The sequence below is a fragment of the Ranitomeya variabilis genome, chromosome 5 (assembly GCF_051348905.1).
Source record: "Ranitomeya variabilis isolate aRanVar5 chromosome 5, aRanVar5.hap1, whole genome shotgun sequence".
Classification (NCBI taxonomy): Eukaryota; Metazoa; Chordata; class Amphibia; order Anura; family Dendrobatidae; genus Ranitomeya; species Ranitomeya variabilis.
In genome coordinates, this window is record NC_135236.1 from 254017955 (window position 1) to 254036233 (window position 18279).

Below are 18279 nucleotides of genomic sequence, written 5' to 3' on the forward strand. Positions count from 1 at the left end.
TCAATGTATAGCTGAGAGTCTGAATCCTGAAGCCCCCCACTGGTCACTAAAAAAACCTGCAGCTCAGCAGGTAGATGCTCTGAGCTCCTGCACGAACAGAGAGTGGTGTGTATATGGAGCGCCCCCAAGGGCTAGGTGTACTTGGTACCGGGTCCTTCGGTTCTCAAGGGGGATGTCACGGAGGCTGACCCAGTCCGTGGCCCTCGGGAGTTCCGTTTTAAAAGAGAAAGGTCTTTAAAGGGATATGTTCATGACGCCACCTGTGGTATTCGGTCAGGGTGATCGACGCTGCTTTAAGGGGTCCGCTGGGGTGATGTTATGGCAGCTAGATGGTATACCTTCCCACAGGTGAAGTGTATCCCCAGGGCTTCCCAGTGTGTAGATGGTGGATGGTGAGAGGCGTAGTGAAGAACGAGGACACAAGGTTGCAGTCTCTTTACCTTTTTTCTGAAGGCTTCAGCATCCACAGTCTAGAGCACCAGATCACAGGTTAGGCAGAGTCCGGCCAGTTTGGAGGCAAGTCTAGAGTCCCCTTATCCAGGTGGAAATCAGTAGCCTTCCTCTAGTGCCTGGGTGTTGTAGTACCTTACTGCTGAGCTTCTCATAAGGTCCTCACAACTGTTGTAGATGTTCTAGATGTTGTGTCTCTCTCTGTCCCTCGAATGGATAGGACAAACCCATATGACCGGTGGCGTGAGGCTTTTTACAGGGACTCTATCATGCCCCAGCCTCTCGTGGGTGCCACCTTGCCTCCTGGGTATGGGGCGGGAAGGTAACGTGAAATTAGCTGTCCTGCCGGTCTCTGGAGCAAGGCATAAAGGACTGTTGCTCCCTCGGTGTCCGGCTACCGGGTTCCTGCGCCTCAGAAGGAGGCAGCCTGTGTAGGGCAGAACTTCTGGTTTCCTCTCCTTTTGCTATGACTTCTCCTCACACTTTACAATACAGTTCTCTGTTCGTGTCTCTTTCTGGAAGCTGCCGCACGTGGGGCAGGCGCAGCTCCGTAGCCTTCTGTCTAGGCCTCTGACAGGATCCCACCCCTCTCCGGGACAAACTAACTGCGCGGAGCTCAGCTAGCAGCTGCCTGAGTGAAGCTCAGCCAGCTTCTGCCTAACTTCCTATCCAGACTACCAGTTTTACCTAATTGTGAAGAGTGTCCTAATAAATAGGAGCATAGGTCCCCCTGGTGGACTGGAGTATGAAGTGTGTTGTGGGTTGGTGTTACCTGGTAGTGAGATCTCCTTTATTGCCTCCAAAAGTAACATCACTTCCTCCTAGAGGAGAATGATATTACTGCAACGACCAGGACCCTGGGGCGCAGCATATAGTCTTAATAGACAGTCAATGGCTCATACACTGTGCAAGTTTTTCTATTGAGCCCAAACACAGCTCTGTGTTGCTTCTGTCCGGCGCACTCCAGAGTATTTTTTTAAGTGTTCAGTGGGGTCTTAGGACCCAGATGCCACCTATCTGCTGCACATGTTAGGAAGGGACTAGATATAAAATGGCATATACCCTTTAGTAGACTTGGGGTTATATTGCAATCCTTAAGTTATGTTTTTGGAGCAGTGTATTTCTTTTATGCACGTGACAGTACTGAGATGATGGGGCAAGCATTTTGCTTACAGTGCATGCCATCAGTAATAACAATTCTGGATTCTTTTTAAGAAGTTTTTACTAGCTTCTATGTGCAAGACAGCGATAGAGAGTGTTTATTGCTGGTGACTTGGTGACTGAGTCCTCCCACTGATGATGGAAGAGTCAGAAGTGCAATCTGACAGCTTGGGCAATCAGTGCGACCTCTGGTGGAGAAGAATACAAGGCACTTGACTTTATTGTCATGACTCCAATTAACACCGTACTTACCAACTAGAGATGAGCAAATAATTTTGAGTAAAAAATCTGCATTCGCCACTGGTTGACATTTTTGTAAACAGTAAAGAGCCGTCAAAATTTTTTAAAAATCGTTATACTAGCGATACTTCTCAACTCTCTGGCCCCACCGTTTCTTACTGCCACCCATCCTAATCGCAGCTTCTGATTCTTGCTGTTTGCACTGAAATCCAGTTCTGCTCATGAGCAAGGAAGATCACGGCACACTTTGTGACATCACGACGTTGTGAACATTCGAACGCTTATACAGAACCCTTCTGGGAACTTCATCTTGAGCGCCGGGGAACAGAATATGTGGTGAGGACCAGACGTGTGAGTGAGGCACAAAGGGGCCTTAGAGGTGAGCAGTAAGTTGAGCATAAGTTTTTTCTTATTTTATGAATCATATTTTTTTATAATCTTATTTTATTATCTAGGGGAATGAACTATGGGGATATCATACTGTGTAGAGGGAATGTCCTTTGGGAACATCCCTCTGTGTGAGTGAATCATACTGTGTGTTGGATAATCTTCAATTTGGAGGTCATCTTGCTGTGCCTGGTGAATGGTACTGCGTGGGAGGCATCATATTGTGGAGCAGTGGGGGCATCAAACTGTGGTCATGAAAGCAGTACCGTACTGTGTGGGAACACCAATGTACTTCACTAAGAGCAATATTTATGTGTGGGTGTACATAAAGGAGAGGTGAAGGATAGATAAGTAATAATAATGATAATTTTTATTTATATAGCGCCAACATATTCCGCAGCACTTTACATTATAGAGGGGACTTGTACAAACAATAGACATTACAGCATAATAATAAACACAGATCAAAACAGATACCAAGAGGAATGAGGGTCCTGATCGCAAGCTTACAATCTATGAGGAAAAAGGGGAGACAAGAGAGGTGGATGGTAACAATTGCTTTAGTTATTTGGACCAGCCATAGTGTAAGGCTTGGGTGTTCATGTAATGCTGCATGGACCAGTTAACAGCCTAAATATGTAACAGTACAGACACAGAGGCTATTAACTGCATAAAGTGCATGAGCACATGATGCGAGGAACCTGATTATGGTTTAAATTTTTTGAATGGGCCACACAGGGATAGTTAGGTTAATGTGTTGAGACGGTGGGCCAGTCTGAACAAATGCGTTTTTAGGGCACGCTTAAAACTGTGGGGATTAGGGATTAATTGTATTAACCTGCGTAGTGCATTCTAAAGAATTGGCGAAGCACTAGACAAATCTTGGAGACGGGAGTGGGAGGTTCTGAATATTGAGGATGTTAACCTCAGGTCATTAGCAGAAAGGAGAGCACGGGTAGGGTGGTAGGCTGAGACCAGGGAGGAGATGTAGGGTGGTGCTGAGCCATGGAGGGCTTTGTGGATGAGGGTAATAAGTTTTTACTGGATTCTGGAGTAGATGGGTAGCCAGTGTAATGACTGGCACAAGGTAGAGGCATCGGTGTAACGGTTGGTGAGGAATATGATCCTGGCAGCAGCATTCAGGACAGACTGGAGCGGGGAGCGTTTGGTAAGAGGGAGGCCGATTAGTAGAGAGTTACAATAGTCCAGACGGGAATGAATAAGTGAAACAGTAAGAGTTTTTGCAGAGTTGAAAGTAAGAAAAGGTCGAATTCTAGAAATGTTTTTGAGGTGCAGATAAGTGGATTGGCGTAATAAAGAAATTGCTGACAAAAATAGATTACTAACCATACCATGATACTGTGAATGCCTGGACGTAACAGTAGCATGTTGTGACATCACCAATAAAAATGGCCAAAAAACCCATCTTCACAGCAACATTAGGATAAAAGTCCAAAAGTTTATTAACAAAATATAAAGGACAACATGTGACATGACAACATATCAATCCTTGGTAAACCTAAGTGTTTCAAATGTAACCATTGTTGAGCAATCAGGACTAAGAATGGTTCAGTTTGAAATGTAATATGTTAGGATAAAAGTCCAAAAGTTTATTAACACATTATGTGGGGCAACATGCAAATTAGCCCTTGATAAACTTACGCATTTCGAACTGAACTGTTCTTAATCCAGAAGTACCATTTCAAAACTTTTTCCACCTTTTAATGTCATAATCTGTACAATTCAATTGAAAAACAAAATTAAATCTTTTTAGGTGGGAAAAGAGAAATAAAGAACTAAAATAACATGGTTTCATAAATATAAACACCTTTAAACTAATATTTTGTTGAAGTATGCTTTGCATTCAATGCAGCATTTAGTCTTTTTGAGTAGGAGTCTATCAACATGGAACATCTAGAACTGGCAATCTTTGCCTACTCTTCCTTAGGCCGGGGTCACACTTGCGTGTGCAATGCGAGAAACTCGCACTAATCTCGCGCATCAATACCTGGCATAGCCACCGGCACTCGGGAGCGGAGTGGGTGGCTGCATGTATTTCTATGCAGCAGAATGCTAGCCCCCCCCCGTCTAAAAATGAAATAAAGGGGGGGTCTCATGGCATTACAGATCTTTGGAATTTTATTTCATCACATATGCTCCTTGGGCTTTAATTTTGGGTTCAAGCTAAGGTCACATTAAATGTCCGTAGTGTGCTATTTTTAGAAGCACTGGCTGTAACTGGCGCTTTTTGGCTCCCATTTTAACGGTTTTTATTGGTGGTTATCGTTGTTGGGCAGATTTAATTTCCTATATATTGGCCAGCTTTTACCAGGGAACCTCATTCCGCTGGAGCGGTGAAGAAAAGAAGAGACCTTTTTCAAGATGGAAGATTTGCTGCGGCAGCTGATCTCCAGAGCCGGCGCTGAGGGCGGGGTTGACTGGCTAAGGAGCTGCCTCGCTATAGAACCTTATGAGGTAGCTTCCGAAGCCGTCTCCCCCCCTCCCTTACCGGCATCCCAGGCTGAGTCCTCGCGTCAAGAATCTGCAGAGCCGCCGTCTGTCAGCGGAACTCCGGCCTCTCCAGCGCTGCCGACACCGCAGGAAGGACCGCGCCCGACACAGAGACCTAGACGCCGCTCTCAAGCGCCATCCAGGAAGCCGCGCGGCGCTGCAGCCAGGAGATCTCGCAGCCCAGCGCGAGATCTCCCACAGCGTCCTCAGACGTCATCGGCCGCGTCATCAGCGAGCGCTGGCAGCACAGGGGTAAGATGCAGCCGTACAAGCGCTGCGGAAACCCCTCTGTCAGGCGCCCTGTCGGCGATGGCTGCGGCCTCCTCCAGCACCCCGGCTCCTGCACTAGACCGCGTGCTACCGCAGCGTGAGGACTCCCTCAGGTCAGCTTCAGCTGATTCGCACCGGCGCTCGCCCAACATGGAGGGCTGGAGTGCTGGCAACTCTTCAGGACGCAGCAGCGATGCCATCAGCAGGGGTGAGAACATTCATGTGCCCCTGTCTGTCTCGCACTCTGATTTTAAAAGTATGATCAAGGATGTGGTTTCAGAGACTCTGGGGGAAGTTTTTAAATCTCCTTCTCCCACAGCTGTCAGTTTTGACAGCAGTCCTGGAATTTCCACATCCTCCACTCCAATTCCCCAGATTCATTTTAAGGAAGCTCTTACTTGTGAGCTTTCTCCCCTTGGTTTTCATCTCAGCTCTGCAACAAAGGAGTTGATTTGGAGTAACCAATATATTGATTTATTTTCTCTGCTTCCTCGCAGGGATCAGCCGGGTAGGTTGGAGAGGCGCGATGATAGATCTGATTCAGATGACGTTAAACGTGGTCACATCAGATCTTTCAACAATTGGATACAGGCCTTTTCAATCTATTCGGCGGTCCTGGGCGAGAAATCACCCAATTTATGTAGTAAATTATTTCAGCATATTGACATAATTTTGGAGGCATACCGCAACTTTGGCGGTTTTGCCTGGCTTACTTATGATGAATCCTTTAGGCAAAAATTAGCTGTTCATCCTGACCTCTCCTGGGGTATTAAGGATGTGGGGCTTTGGATTAATCTGATGCTGCCTCAGAGACAATCTGCTGCCAAACAGGCGTCATCAGTCCTCCCTAAGAGGGGTGTCTGTTTTGCATTCAATGATTCTGTCTGTAAGTGGAACACTAACTGCAGATTTCGACATGAGTGTTCATTTTGCGGAAATGCACACTCTATGTCACGATGCTTTAAAAAGCAGTCCGCTCAGCAAGCACTTTCCAAGGACAGTAATGCAAAAGGCCTCGACTCCAGTGAAGCTGGAAAGACTGGTGTACTGGTTAAACAAGTACCCAGATCTTCCGAGCAGTGATTTAATTTTTAACGGGTTTGCTAAAGGTTTTTTTTGTGCCTTCATTTAAAGGGACCGGTTGTAAATTGATAAGGAATCTCCCCTCTCTGACGCTTAATCCTGTAATAGCTAGAGAGAAAATTTTTAGCGAACTGGAGCTTGGGAGGGTCGCAGGTCCTTTTACTTCCCCTCCTTTTTCCAACTTTCGTATTTCTCCCTTAGGTTTAGTACCCAAGAAAGATACGGGATCTTTCCGCTTGATCCACCACCTATCGTACCCCACCGGTTCATCTTTGAATGATGAGGTAGATAAAGATGTCTGTTCTGTTAACTACTCATCATTTGACTTGGCCATAGACATGCTTAGGACTATGGGTAAACATGCTCTTATGTCCAAATCGGACATTAAGTCAGCGTTTCGGCTATTATCTGTAGATCCTAACGGTTTTAATTCATTAGGCTTTTATTTTGAAAACCAATTTTTCTTTGACAAATGCCTTCCTATGGGCTTTTCCCTTTCTTGTTTTTACTTCGAGAGCTTCTCAACATTTTTGCATTGGATACTAGAATCCAATTCGCCCAATGTCAATATTTTGCATTATTTGGACGATTTTTTGTTTGTAGGCCCCCCTGAATCCTCAATTTGTTTAGATACACTTAACAGTTTTCTCAAAATGTGCGAGTATTTTGGCGTTCCCATTGCCCATGAGAAAACAGTTTTTCCTTGTAATTCTATCGAATTTTTAGGCGTTACGTTAGACTCGGTTAAAATGGAATCCAGTCTCCCGTCTGACAAAATTGTTAAATTATCCAATGCTCTACATAATTGTCTTATCAAAAAGAAAGTGATCCTAAAGGATCTTCAATCTTTACTCGGCCTACTAAATTTTGCTTTGCGTGTTATTCCAATCGGGAGAGTTTTTTCGAGACGGCTTTACGATGCTACTAAAGGATTAACGTCTCCTACTTCTCATATCAGAATTTCTTCAGAAATGAAAGAGGATGTTAAAATTTGGCTAGAATTTCTTTCAGATTTTAATGGAAGGTCTTGCTGGCAAACTGCTTTTATTTCTGCTGATTCAATCCCTTTCTCTGTTTCAGTGAATTCCACTTCCGGCTGTGGCGTTCTCTTGTCACATCATTGGTGTTATGTTCAGTGGCCATCTCATTGGTTGGATTCTCGTATCACAAGTAATGAGATGGTCCTGGAACTCTTTGCAATTTTTTTAGGGCTCTATTTATGGGGCTCTTTGATTCAGAACTCCAGAATTATCATTTTTTCATTAAATCAAGGGGTACTTCTCTCCATAAACACCCTGTCCTCTAAAAATAAATGTGCTTCTCTGATTTTAAGACAATTAGTTTTGACATGCCTTAAATTTAATATTTGGATCAAAGCTAAACAAGGTGTGAGTGCTTGGGCCTCAGCGGTGGGTTCACTGTGCAGACATGAGTGGTCAATTTTTTGCTTACAGGTACCCAACGCGGATTCCGAACCAACTCCTTGCCCGCAGTCAATTTGGGAGCTGATTTCGATTTGATTCCTCAGTGTATTAGGAATTCCCTCTCCGTTAGATCATGGGCCGACTATTCGGCTGCGTGGCATAAATGGGTGAATTTCTGTGCCCTTCATAATTTAAATTGTAATATATCAAACGCTTTATCAGGCCTACAGTTTGCAGTATCTCTGTCTGAATCAGGCCTCTCCCACTCGGCTATAGCCAAATCCATCGCGGGGGTATCATTTTTTCTAAAATTAAGGGGTAACCCCCCGTTAACTAGTTTTTTCCCCCTAAAGCAATTTTTGAAAGGCTTGAGGAGATCTAACTTCAAATCTGATTCAAGACGCCCGATCTCTTTTCAGCTTTTGAAAGAAATTTGCTTGGCACTCCCTGATGTTTGCAGTTCTAGTGAGGAGAGTTGTTTATTTTATTCAATATTCACACTCACATTTTTCGGTGCCTTGCGTGTTGGCGAGGTCGTCTCAGCTAAGAAATCCGAACCTTCTGGTCTGTTCATTTCTGATGCCAGAATTCATCATTCTCAAGTAGTTTTATTTATTAGAAAATCAAAAACAGACCAGATGGGTAGAGGAGCTAGGCTAACTATTAACTCTTTTTCTGAGCCGCTAATATGCCCAGTAGCTAGTTTAATGCGTTGGCTTCTTATTAGGCCAGATTTTTCAGGCCCTTTATTTATTCATTTGGACGGTTTACCTGTGACTATATTTCAATTCAATGCAGTTTTGAAAAAATGTTTATGTTCTTTGAATTACCAACACCTTAGGATCACTTCCCATTCTTTCCGTATAGGAGCTGCTACCGAAGCATCTAGATCAGGCTTAGAGGATGCTTCGATACAGAAGTTGGGTAGATGGGAATCTAATAGATTCAAATTGTACGTTCGCCACGAACTTTACGATTACTAATTATCTATTTATTTTTCAGGTCCATTCATAGTCTGGATTATTGGACACTCGTACATATTTTGGGCAGAGAAGAGGGCCAGGCAGAGAGTTTATACTGAGAATTTATCATTTAATTCTTCTCAAGTTCAGATCTTCTGGCACAGTGTGCGGGGCATGAAGTGGTCGAATTTTTGTTTTGAGTTTAGAAAATGTGCTAAAATTTTTCCTTTTCCGGATTTAGTGATTTTTCATCTGTCTGGTAACGATCTGGGCAAAATGAGAACTTTAGATTTACTAGCTTTTATGAGATCTGATATTTGCAGCCTTAGACAGGCCTTTCCGTCAGTGGGCTTTGTTTTCTCTGAAACTGTCCCCAGGTTTTTGTGGTCAGATGCTAAGTTTTTATTTTTAGATAAGATCCGTAAAAGAATTAATAAGAGTATGAGCAAATTTTTGCCATTAATCGGCGGTTTTTCTTTTCGTCATGTGGAATTAGAAGGGTTTTTGCCAGGGCTGTTTCGGAATGATTTGGTCCATTTATCAGATATTGGACTGGATATTTTTAATTTAGATTTGCAAACAATGGTCGAAAAGTGGCTGTGTGGTTATGGGGGGGCCTCGCCTCTTTGAGGCTTGGCTTTTGGGAAAATCGCCCATTGGTATGGGCGGATTGGATTTGGTGTTTATCTGGAAATATGGAAGTTATGATTACATTATTTAATCTGTTGTTAACTGGTTTAACCCTAAATAAACATCACGGCCATTTTTCTTCCACTCAAATAAAGTTTGTGTTGCGTTTTTATTTATCATTTAAACAATAGATCTTGTAATGCCATGCTGTGGTCTCGAGTGCCGGGGGCAGTGCCTGTTATTGATGCGAAAGACTCGTGCGAGTTTCTCGCATTGCACTTGCAAGTGTGACCCCGGCCTAATGCTCCAAGTCTGCCAGATTGAGAGGACATGTCCTGTGTACAGTCTTCCACATGTCAAACTACAGATTTTTAATTGTATCCAGGTCTGGGCTCTGGTTTGGCCAGTGCAAAAGTATGATCCTCTGGCAAAGCTATTCTATTGTTGATGTGGAGGCATGCTTAAGGTCGTTGTTGTGATGAAAGCTTAAATTCTACTTCGCCTTCAGCTTTTTAGCAGAGGCCTGAATCTTGCAGTTCCCTAAAAAAAATTCCCTAAAAAAAAATAGATTTTCATCTATTACTGTAAGTTTTATGAAAAAAAAAATGTTTTGAAAAAGTCTGTGAAAAAATATTTTTGACAAGTATAATCTATATTGAATGTTTGGCCTAGATTCATGCACATGTGCTGCTGTGTTCTTTTTAGTCTATTTAATATAAATATATATATATATACTGTGTATATACTATATACTGTATATATGTCTATACGAATATTTCCTTTGAAAATGATGTGTAAATGATAGAGAATTGCTGTATGTAAAAGCTCATGTTAGAGGGAACCTGTCACCCCCAAAATCGATGGTAAGGTAAGCTCACCATCATCAGGGGTTTATCTACAGCATTCTGTAATGCTGTAGATAAGCCCCCGATGTTACCTGAAAGAGGAGAAAAAGACGTTAGATTATACTCACCCAGGGGCGGTCCCGCTGCGGTCCGATGGGTGTCTCAGGTCCCGTCCGGAGCCTCCCATCTTCATTCCATGACATCCTCTTCTGGTCTTCACGCCTCTCTGACCTGTCCTGGCGCCTGCGCACTGCAGTACTTTGCTCTGCCCTCAACAGGGCAGACAAAGTATGCCTGCGCCGCAGCCGCGGCATGGAGACCAGAAGAGGATGTCATGGAATGAAGATAGGAGGCGCCAACCGGACCTGAGACACCCATCGGACCCGGACCACAGCGGGACCGCCCCTGGGTGAGTATAATCTAACATCTTTTTCTCCTCTTTTAGGTAACATCGGGGGCTTATCTACAGCATTACAGAATGCTGTAGATAAGCCCCTGATGACGGTGAGCTTACCTCACCATCGATTTTGGGGGTGACAGGTTCCCTTTAAACTCGCATTGCAATTGGATAGCAATCACACTGCATTCGGATGTAAATCAGATGGTAGGTGTAAAAAATCGGATTGTACTCGCATGACACTTGTACCTCTCGGCAGGGAGACACGGAATGATTTTTCATATGTTTAGTGTGACTCTGACCTAAGGTTTCAACATCACTGCATATGAGGCACTGAGGCCACAGGGTGGTGCTCACAGCAAGCTGGCATCAACAACCATAGAGGTCTCAAGGAGACCTCAGGTTGTCATGCTGACGCATCGCTGACCCCCGATCACATGACGGGGGTTGGCGATGTGCGCATTTCCAGCCCGATGGCCGGAAGCGGTAGTTAAATGCCGCTGTCAGCGTTTGACAGCGGCATTTAACTAGTTAATAGCGGCGGGTGGATTGTGATTCCACCTGCCGCTATTGCTCGCACATGTCAGCTGTACAAAACAGCTGACATATCGCGACTTTGATGTGGGCTCAGCGACAGAGCTCACATCAAAGGGGGAGACACGACATGCGCCGTACTAGTACACGTTATACACAGCATTAGTTTCATCATTCAACAAATAACCTTGCATTTGTATGTTTACCCTTAATATGAGGGTTTGGGAAGATCCAAACCACAGCCCACATCTATTTCCACACCCTATCTGTATTGAATAGTGTCATATATAATTGTATACATGTAAATATTGATATGGATGGCGGCTGTGCTAAAAAAGCAAACCAAAAAAAAAACATTTTGTAATTTTCTTATGCATAATATACAGTATATAACTGTACTAAAACGAGTAATCATCCTTTTTTTTTCTTAAATCAATAGAGCATATGAAAGTAAGAAACTTTGCAATATAGCTTGTCAGAGAAATCTGCTTTGTTCTCCTGGATTGATCAGTCATTATCAAAATTATCAATTCCCAGGTAAAATATGTATTCAGTGAAGACCGACTTCCCCATCCCTGAGATAGGAGATGGTAGTTACTGCTCATAAAATTCTATGAAGAGGGTCGGGGGCAGACACAGGCATTTTGCTGCAAGATCTCTTGAAATGACCATTAGGCCACGTTCACACCTTCAGTATTTGGTCAGTATTTCACTTCTGTATTTATCACCCACTCCTGGTTTTAGCTTACAAATACTGAAGTGGTGACGTGTTTCTATTAGACTTTTCCTCTGATTGTTGCACTCCTGGTTTTGGCTTACAGATACTGAGGTAAAATACTGACCAAATACTGAACGTGTGAACGTGGTCTTACTCTTTAGCTTGAGTGAAGATGGTTGTGTTTCACTGTTTGTATACACTGTATACTATACAGATACTGGTCTCAAGACCTATATTTACAGCTTCATAAACATTGTGATATTGTTACGGACCATGAAATATGTCCATCTGAACCTGACCTTAAAGACACATTAATGTACGGGACAGTGGTTTTGAACACTGCCAGCAGGGCCGGCTCCAGGTTTTTGAGGGCCCCGGGCGAAAGAGTCTCACTGGGCCCCCTCTTTAACACATACCATGATTCATGATGCAGATACAGCAGAGAAATATAGCACAGCCCACGCAGCGTATAACACAGCCCGGCACGCAGCGTATAGCACAGCCCGGCATGCAGTATATAACACAGCCCACGCAGTATATAACAGCCCACGCAGTATATAGCACAGCCACCCACACAGTATATAGCACAGCCACCCACGCAGTATATAGCACAGCCACCCACGTAGTATATAGCACAGGCCCGGGCCATGACGTAGTATAACACAGCCCACGTACGTAGTATATGACTCAGCCAGCCATTTTGTATATACAGACAGTCTAGGACTACAAGTCCCAGCATCGCTAACATACCATATTGTTGCACACTGCACAAGTCCCAGACAGAGAAAAGTTGCACAGAGCAGAGACCAGGCATGATGATCCACTGTGACTCCCAGGCTCACAGCAGGCTGCATCGCCCCCGCCCCCGCAATGCCTTGGGACCACCAGGAACTTGGAACTTGGGAAGACTCACACTTCACCGTTACTTGCTTCCGTTGTGGACACAGGGACAGACAGGGACCGGGTCGCACCGTCCGTGCACCTGACTGCGGTGCTGCTCCTGCTGCCTCCTGCTCGTCTTTCTGCTTGGCGCTGCGCCTGCACTGCCGCTGGACACCTGGATGGTGGAGGACGTGGACAACAGATCTCTTCTCCGAGCTCTCACCCGACACAGAGAACATACATGTAAAAGCTGGCGTATAACAGGCCGCACGGGTAACTAGTCCAGGAGCCCACTCCCCTAGGCTTATAGTCCTGGGAAGCAGGGCTTAAAGAAGCCGCTAGGGACTGGCCTCTTGGGCTAGGCAGCATGCCACATGTATGACCACTCTGGAACGCCGCTGTATTTCAGGGTACCCGGCAGATATCACAGAGCTGGGGGTCTGATGGGTGCAGCCCCTGGTTCAGGTAGCAGGAACCAGCAGTCAGGCTGCCAGTTGGACCCCTCTTTATTACTGCCTTTAACTGTTTGAAAAAATAATCAATTTAGGCAAAAACATAAAAAACAGATTGAGAAAAACCCTCCATACTCATGTAATAACCCCACCGCACACATCATTGCAGCAGCGAAAACCAACAATACCGCTGCAGCCAATCACTGGCCTCAGTGATAATGCGATCATGTGCAGCCAGGGCCGGCTCCAGGTTTTTGAGGGCCCCGGGCGAAAGAGTCTCAGTGGGCCCCCTCTTTAACACATACCACGATTCATGATGCAGATACAGCAGAGAAATATAGCACAGCCCACGCAGCGTATAACAGAGCCCGGCACGCAGCGTATAACACAGCCCGGCACGCAGCGTATAACATAGCCCGGCACGCAGCGTATAGCATAGCCCGGCACGCAGCATATAGCACAGCCCGGCACGCAGCATATAGCACAGCCCGGCAAGCAGCATATAGCACAGCCCGGCACGCAGTATATAACACAGCCCACGCAGTATATAACAGCCCACGCAGTATATAACACAGCCCATGCAGTATATAGCACAGCCACCCACGCAGTATATAGCACAGCCACCCACGCAGTATATAGCACAGCCACCCACGTAGTATATAGCACAGGCCCGGGCCGTGACGTAGTATAACACAGCCCACGTACGTAGTATATGACTCAGCCAGCCATTTTGTATATACAGACAGTCTAGGACTACAAGTCCCAGCATCGCTAAGTACCATATTGTTGCACACTGCACAAGTCCCAGACAGAGAAAAGTTGCACAGAGCAGAGACCAGGCATGATGATCCACTGTGACTCCCAGGCTCACAGCAGGCTGCATCGCCCCCGCCCCCGCAATGCCTTGGGACCACCAGGAACTTGGGAAGACTCACACTTCACCGTTACTTGCTTCCGTTGTGGACACAGGGACAGACAGGGACCGGGTCGCACCGTCCGTGCACCTGACTGCGGTGCTGCTCCTGCTGCCTCCTGCTCGTCTTTCTGCTTGGCGCTGCGCCTGCACTGCCGCTGGACACCTGGACAGTGGAGGACGTGGACGACAGATCTCTTCTCCGAGCTCTCACCCGACACAGAGAACATACATGTAAAAGCTGGCGTATAACAGGCCGCACGGGTAACTAGTCCAGGAGCCCACTCCCCTAGGCTTATAGTCCTGGGAAGCAGGGCTTAGAGAAGCCGCTAGGGACTGGCCTCTTGGGCTAGGCAGCATGTCACATGTATGACCACTCTGGAACGCCGCTGTATTTCAGGGTACCCGGCAGATATCACAGAGCTGGGGGTCTGATGGGTGCAGCCCCTGGTTCAGGTAGCAGGAACCAGCAGTCAGGCTGCCAGTTGGACCCCTCTTTATTACTGCCTTTAACTGTTTGAAAAAATAATCAATTTAGGCAAAAACATAAAAAACAGATTGAGAAAAACCCTCCCTACTCATGTAATAACCCCACCGCACACATCATTGCAGCAGCGAAAACCAACAATACTGCTGCAGCCAATCACTGGCCTCAGTGATAATGCGATCATGTGCAGCGCTGTACTGCCATAACATCACAACGTAACACAGAGCGACGCTGACAAGGGACTATCTATTCCTCCAATAGCTCCATAGGTGTCCATGTGGCTGAAAAAGTAGGAACGTTTGTTTACTAAAGCTACTGGGGAACTAAAAGTCCCAGCACATGTACTAACACAGACATAGAGACAAGAAGTGGCTAACAGCCAATCAGGTGCCAGTTTACATCGTCAAACCTCGACTGGGAAGACATAAAATAAAATATGATTGGCTGCCAGGGACAACCAATCCACTCTCCCTCCCAGCGAGACAGGGACCGTGTCGCACCGTCCGTGCACCTGACTGCAGTGCTGCTCCTGCTGCCTCCTGCTCGTCTTTCTGCTTGGCGCTGCCGCTGGACACCTGGACAGACAGTGGAGGACGTGGACGACAGATCTCTTCTCTGAGCGCTCACCCGACCGGAAGTGACAGGACAGACGGCCCGGAAGTGACTCTGCGAGCGTATCCATGGTGACGGTCCTGCTCCCGGAGGTGAGTATTCCTGCAGTTGCGCAGCGGGGCGTAGATGATGGATGTGCTGCACCTCTGAGTCCTGGCTGGGAGACTGTCACACTGTGTCACACAACAGAACAGCGTCAGCGGGGCCCCCCCAGGAGCGCATAACGGAAGTGTGTCTGTGTGGAGTGTGTGAGTGTACCAACCGTTACTACCATAAATGGGCCCCCCCATCTCGCCAGGGCCCCGGCACTTGCCCGGGTACGCCGGGTGCTGACGCCGGCCCTGACTGCCAGGTATACCTAGGTTCCTACCAGTGTTGTCAACTTGACTTTCTATTTTTTCTGGGCAGCTTATCAAAAAATCACAGACAGACAATATTTTTTATGGACACATTGGAAAGCCATAATAAATTATTATGAATATAAGTGCTTGTCTACAGCCCATAATTCTGATATGTAAATATCATCTGCATTCATTATAAAAGTGTACAAGGATGATAATTACGATCACAGTAATCCGTATAGGTTTTTTCAGCTTAAAAACAACCACGGATGCCTTCAATTTTTTTTTTTTTTTACAAACGGGGAAAAAAAGTGCCCTATTTTTCTGGACTGTCCAGGCAACCTGGTTCATACAGATGTACACCTTGTTTGGGGCTGGCCATTCAGAGGACAACCATCTACCAAGGGTACACATTTATTCCAATAGGGTGATTGTGTTAGTGTTTGCAACAAACGTACTGAATAAATGTTGGTAAAAGTGTGTCTGTATTTTTTTTTGACAGAGTTGTCAGGTGAGCACAAAGAAATGTTAACCTCTCCACTGCCCTTCATTGTCAGAATTGCTCCTACTTATAATGGTAGGGATTCAAGAACAATGATATTCCATAATCCTTAAAGTCTTTTCTAATTGAAGATTCACATGAAATAAGCAGATTTCCAGGTATTGTGCAATAACATGTAGCCCGTTCAGGTAATGGCCACCGTAGTTACAGAACCTGTTTTTATGAAATGTAGCGCGTCATGTGATGGTTTACCTTACAGTTCAATAGGTTTCGCAAGGAACACAATGCAAGAAGCTAGTTTAATGAAAGGGTATAAAATAATATGTTTGCCAGTATAAGACTAAACTCTATGGCAGCTACCAGAGCACACAAAAGGTAGGCAGGTGTCCTGCACATCAAACCTGCATGCAAACGAGCTACATTTTCCATCTCTAGCAGCTATTGTTGTCAGAGGATATTTTTAGTTAGAGATCACAGCCCATATTCAGAAGATATGCTCTCGTACTGTAATTCCCACCCAAATAATGCGTTTTTTGCCTCCCACCAATGATGAAATACAACCAAGAATTGTTCTACATGCTTTTTCTGGCAGTCAAGACTTTAATCTCTCTGGGATGGAATTCACTGATTTTTCCGCTTGAAAATGCCTTATTGTAATGGAAGAGTGGCTACACACGTGCGGACTGCTACAATTATTGTTTATGGGACTGCCTCCAGAAGTCCCATTGACAGTCATGCAGGCCCATTGCTCCATTCCAACAAAGTCTCATTCTCATGAATGCGTGAATGTTGGGGCTCCTGAGGTTGGCCTCTCAGTGTTCAAGTTATCTCATATCTTATGGAAGAGGATATCTTGTGAAGATGGAAACAACCCATTACAAAAAAAGAATTATAAAGAAAATCTGTCATCAGGATTTCACATCCCAAACTATGTAAATGCACATGTAGCTCTTTCAAAGATAAGTCCAGTTATAACTATAACTAGCTATAAAAGTAATGGGTCCAGAAAATGATCATCTTCTCTTGCTGACAACTTTATTTTTCAAAAGGCTGAAGAAAGAACAAGAGGATCTGTAATCTTTAGACCTAATTCTTACCAAGAAGGTGGAAATGGTTGAGGAAGTAAAGGTGGCTGGGAATTTAGGAGGCAGCGATCATGCTATCCTCAAATTATGGATTAGATGAGGAGGAAGACCGGAGTGGGCTCAGACTTTAAAGTTGGACTTTAGAAAGGCAAATTTTAATGGACTCAGAAAGATGGTAGGAAAGGTACAACGGCTGGATGTTCTAAAGGATGGGAAATTTTGCGCAATGAAATTCTCACTACACAATCAGTGACAATGCCGTAAAGAAGGAAAACTTGGAAGCATTTAAAGAGACCAGGGTGAATGAACACAGAAATTAATCACTTGTTAAAAAGGAAAAAAGAAATGTACATCAAATGGAAAGAGTGGTGCATATCTAAAGAAAATATAATGCTTTTTGCAGGGGAAGCATTATTAGAGCTAAAGCCAGTAATGAAGGAAGACCAAAAGCAGTAAAAAAGTAATTTGGGGGTATGTCGAAAGCAAAAGAAAAGTCAAAGATGCTATGGGATTTTTACAGGATGAAAAAGGTGAAGTGGTCAAAATGATATTGAGAAGGCCGAACTTTTAAATTCCTATTTTGCATCTGTGTTCTCTAAGAAAGCAATTGTAATATCAACTGAGCTTCACGGTCCCATCGAAGGAATAAAAGAATCCACACTATAAACAGAGAGATGGTGAGGGAACAGCTAATTAAAATTAATTTAAATCTCCTGCTCCAGATGAATAATATCCTAGGGTACTGAAAGATATAGCAGAGGAAATTACAGAACCACTATTCAGAATCTTTGAAAAATCCTGGAGAACAGAAGAAGTCCCTGAAGATTGGTGAAGGACATATATTGTCCCTATCTTCAAAAAAGGGAAGAAGACAGAGCCAGGAAATGACAGGCCAGTGAACCTTACTTCTATACCAGGAAAAATATTTGAAAAAATTATTAAACAGCATGTACGTATGGACTTGGATACGAATACAGTAATTAACCAGAGCCAGCATGGGTGTTTGTAGCAAACAAGTCATGCCAGACAAATCTAATTTCTTTCTATGATGAAATCACTGACTGGGTGGATCAGGGAAATGTGGTAGATATAGTATACCTTTACTTCAGCAAAGCTTTTGATAAAGCATCTCATACTGGTGTAATGCTGTTTTGTACATTACTTCTAGTCCCTGCAGTGTCCTATATAGGAGATCTGCTAATGGTTTGTGTGATGCAGGGAGGGGAGTATAGGCAGAGTTACAGGCTAGTGCTCACTGCTGGCTTGCAGCCCAGCGCAAGGAGTAATTGGAAATAATAATAATAGTAGTAAGAAGGGAGCAGAGGAATCTAAAAAGGATGTGATCGCTATGACAACAGACCTGGTGTCAGAGCACAGGAAGCAAAGCAAAAAA

At 44.7% G+C, this 18279-nt stretch overlaps 1 protein-coding gene and 1 long non-coding RNA gene across 3 annotated transcripts in view; one reads left to right on the forward strand and one right to left on the reverse strand.

Annotated features, from left to right (window-relative positions):
• The window catches only part of LOC143775675 (uncharacterized), a 112311-nt gene that overhangs the window by 68841 nt on the left and 25191 nt on the right, over nucleotides 1-18279 (forward strand). Inside the window, exons 1-2 of one of the 2 annotated variants that reach the window (XR_013215685.1) lie at nucleotides 11346-11431; nucleotides 15802-15876. This is a non-coding gene — a long non-coding RNA (uncharacterized LOC143775675). Of the gene's footprint in view, nucleotides 1-2064; nucleotides 2231-11345; nucleotides 11432-15801; nucleotides 15877-18279 lie in introns of those variants that run through there. The other variant, XR_013215686.1, reaches the window with a different exon arrangement.
• CSPG4 (chondroitin sulfate proteoglycan 4) overlaps nucleotides 1-18279 on the reverse strand; it is a 177450-nt gene that overhangs the window by 46670 nt on the left and 112501 nt on the right. The window lies entirely within an intron of this gene.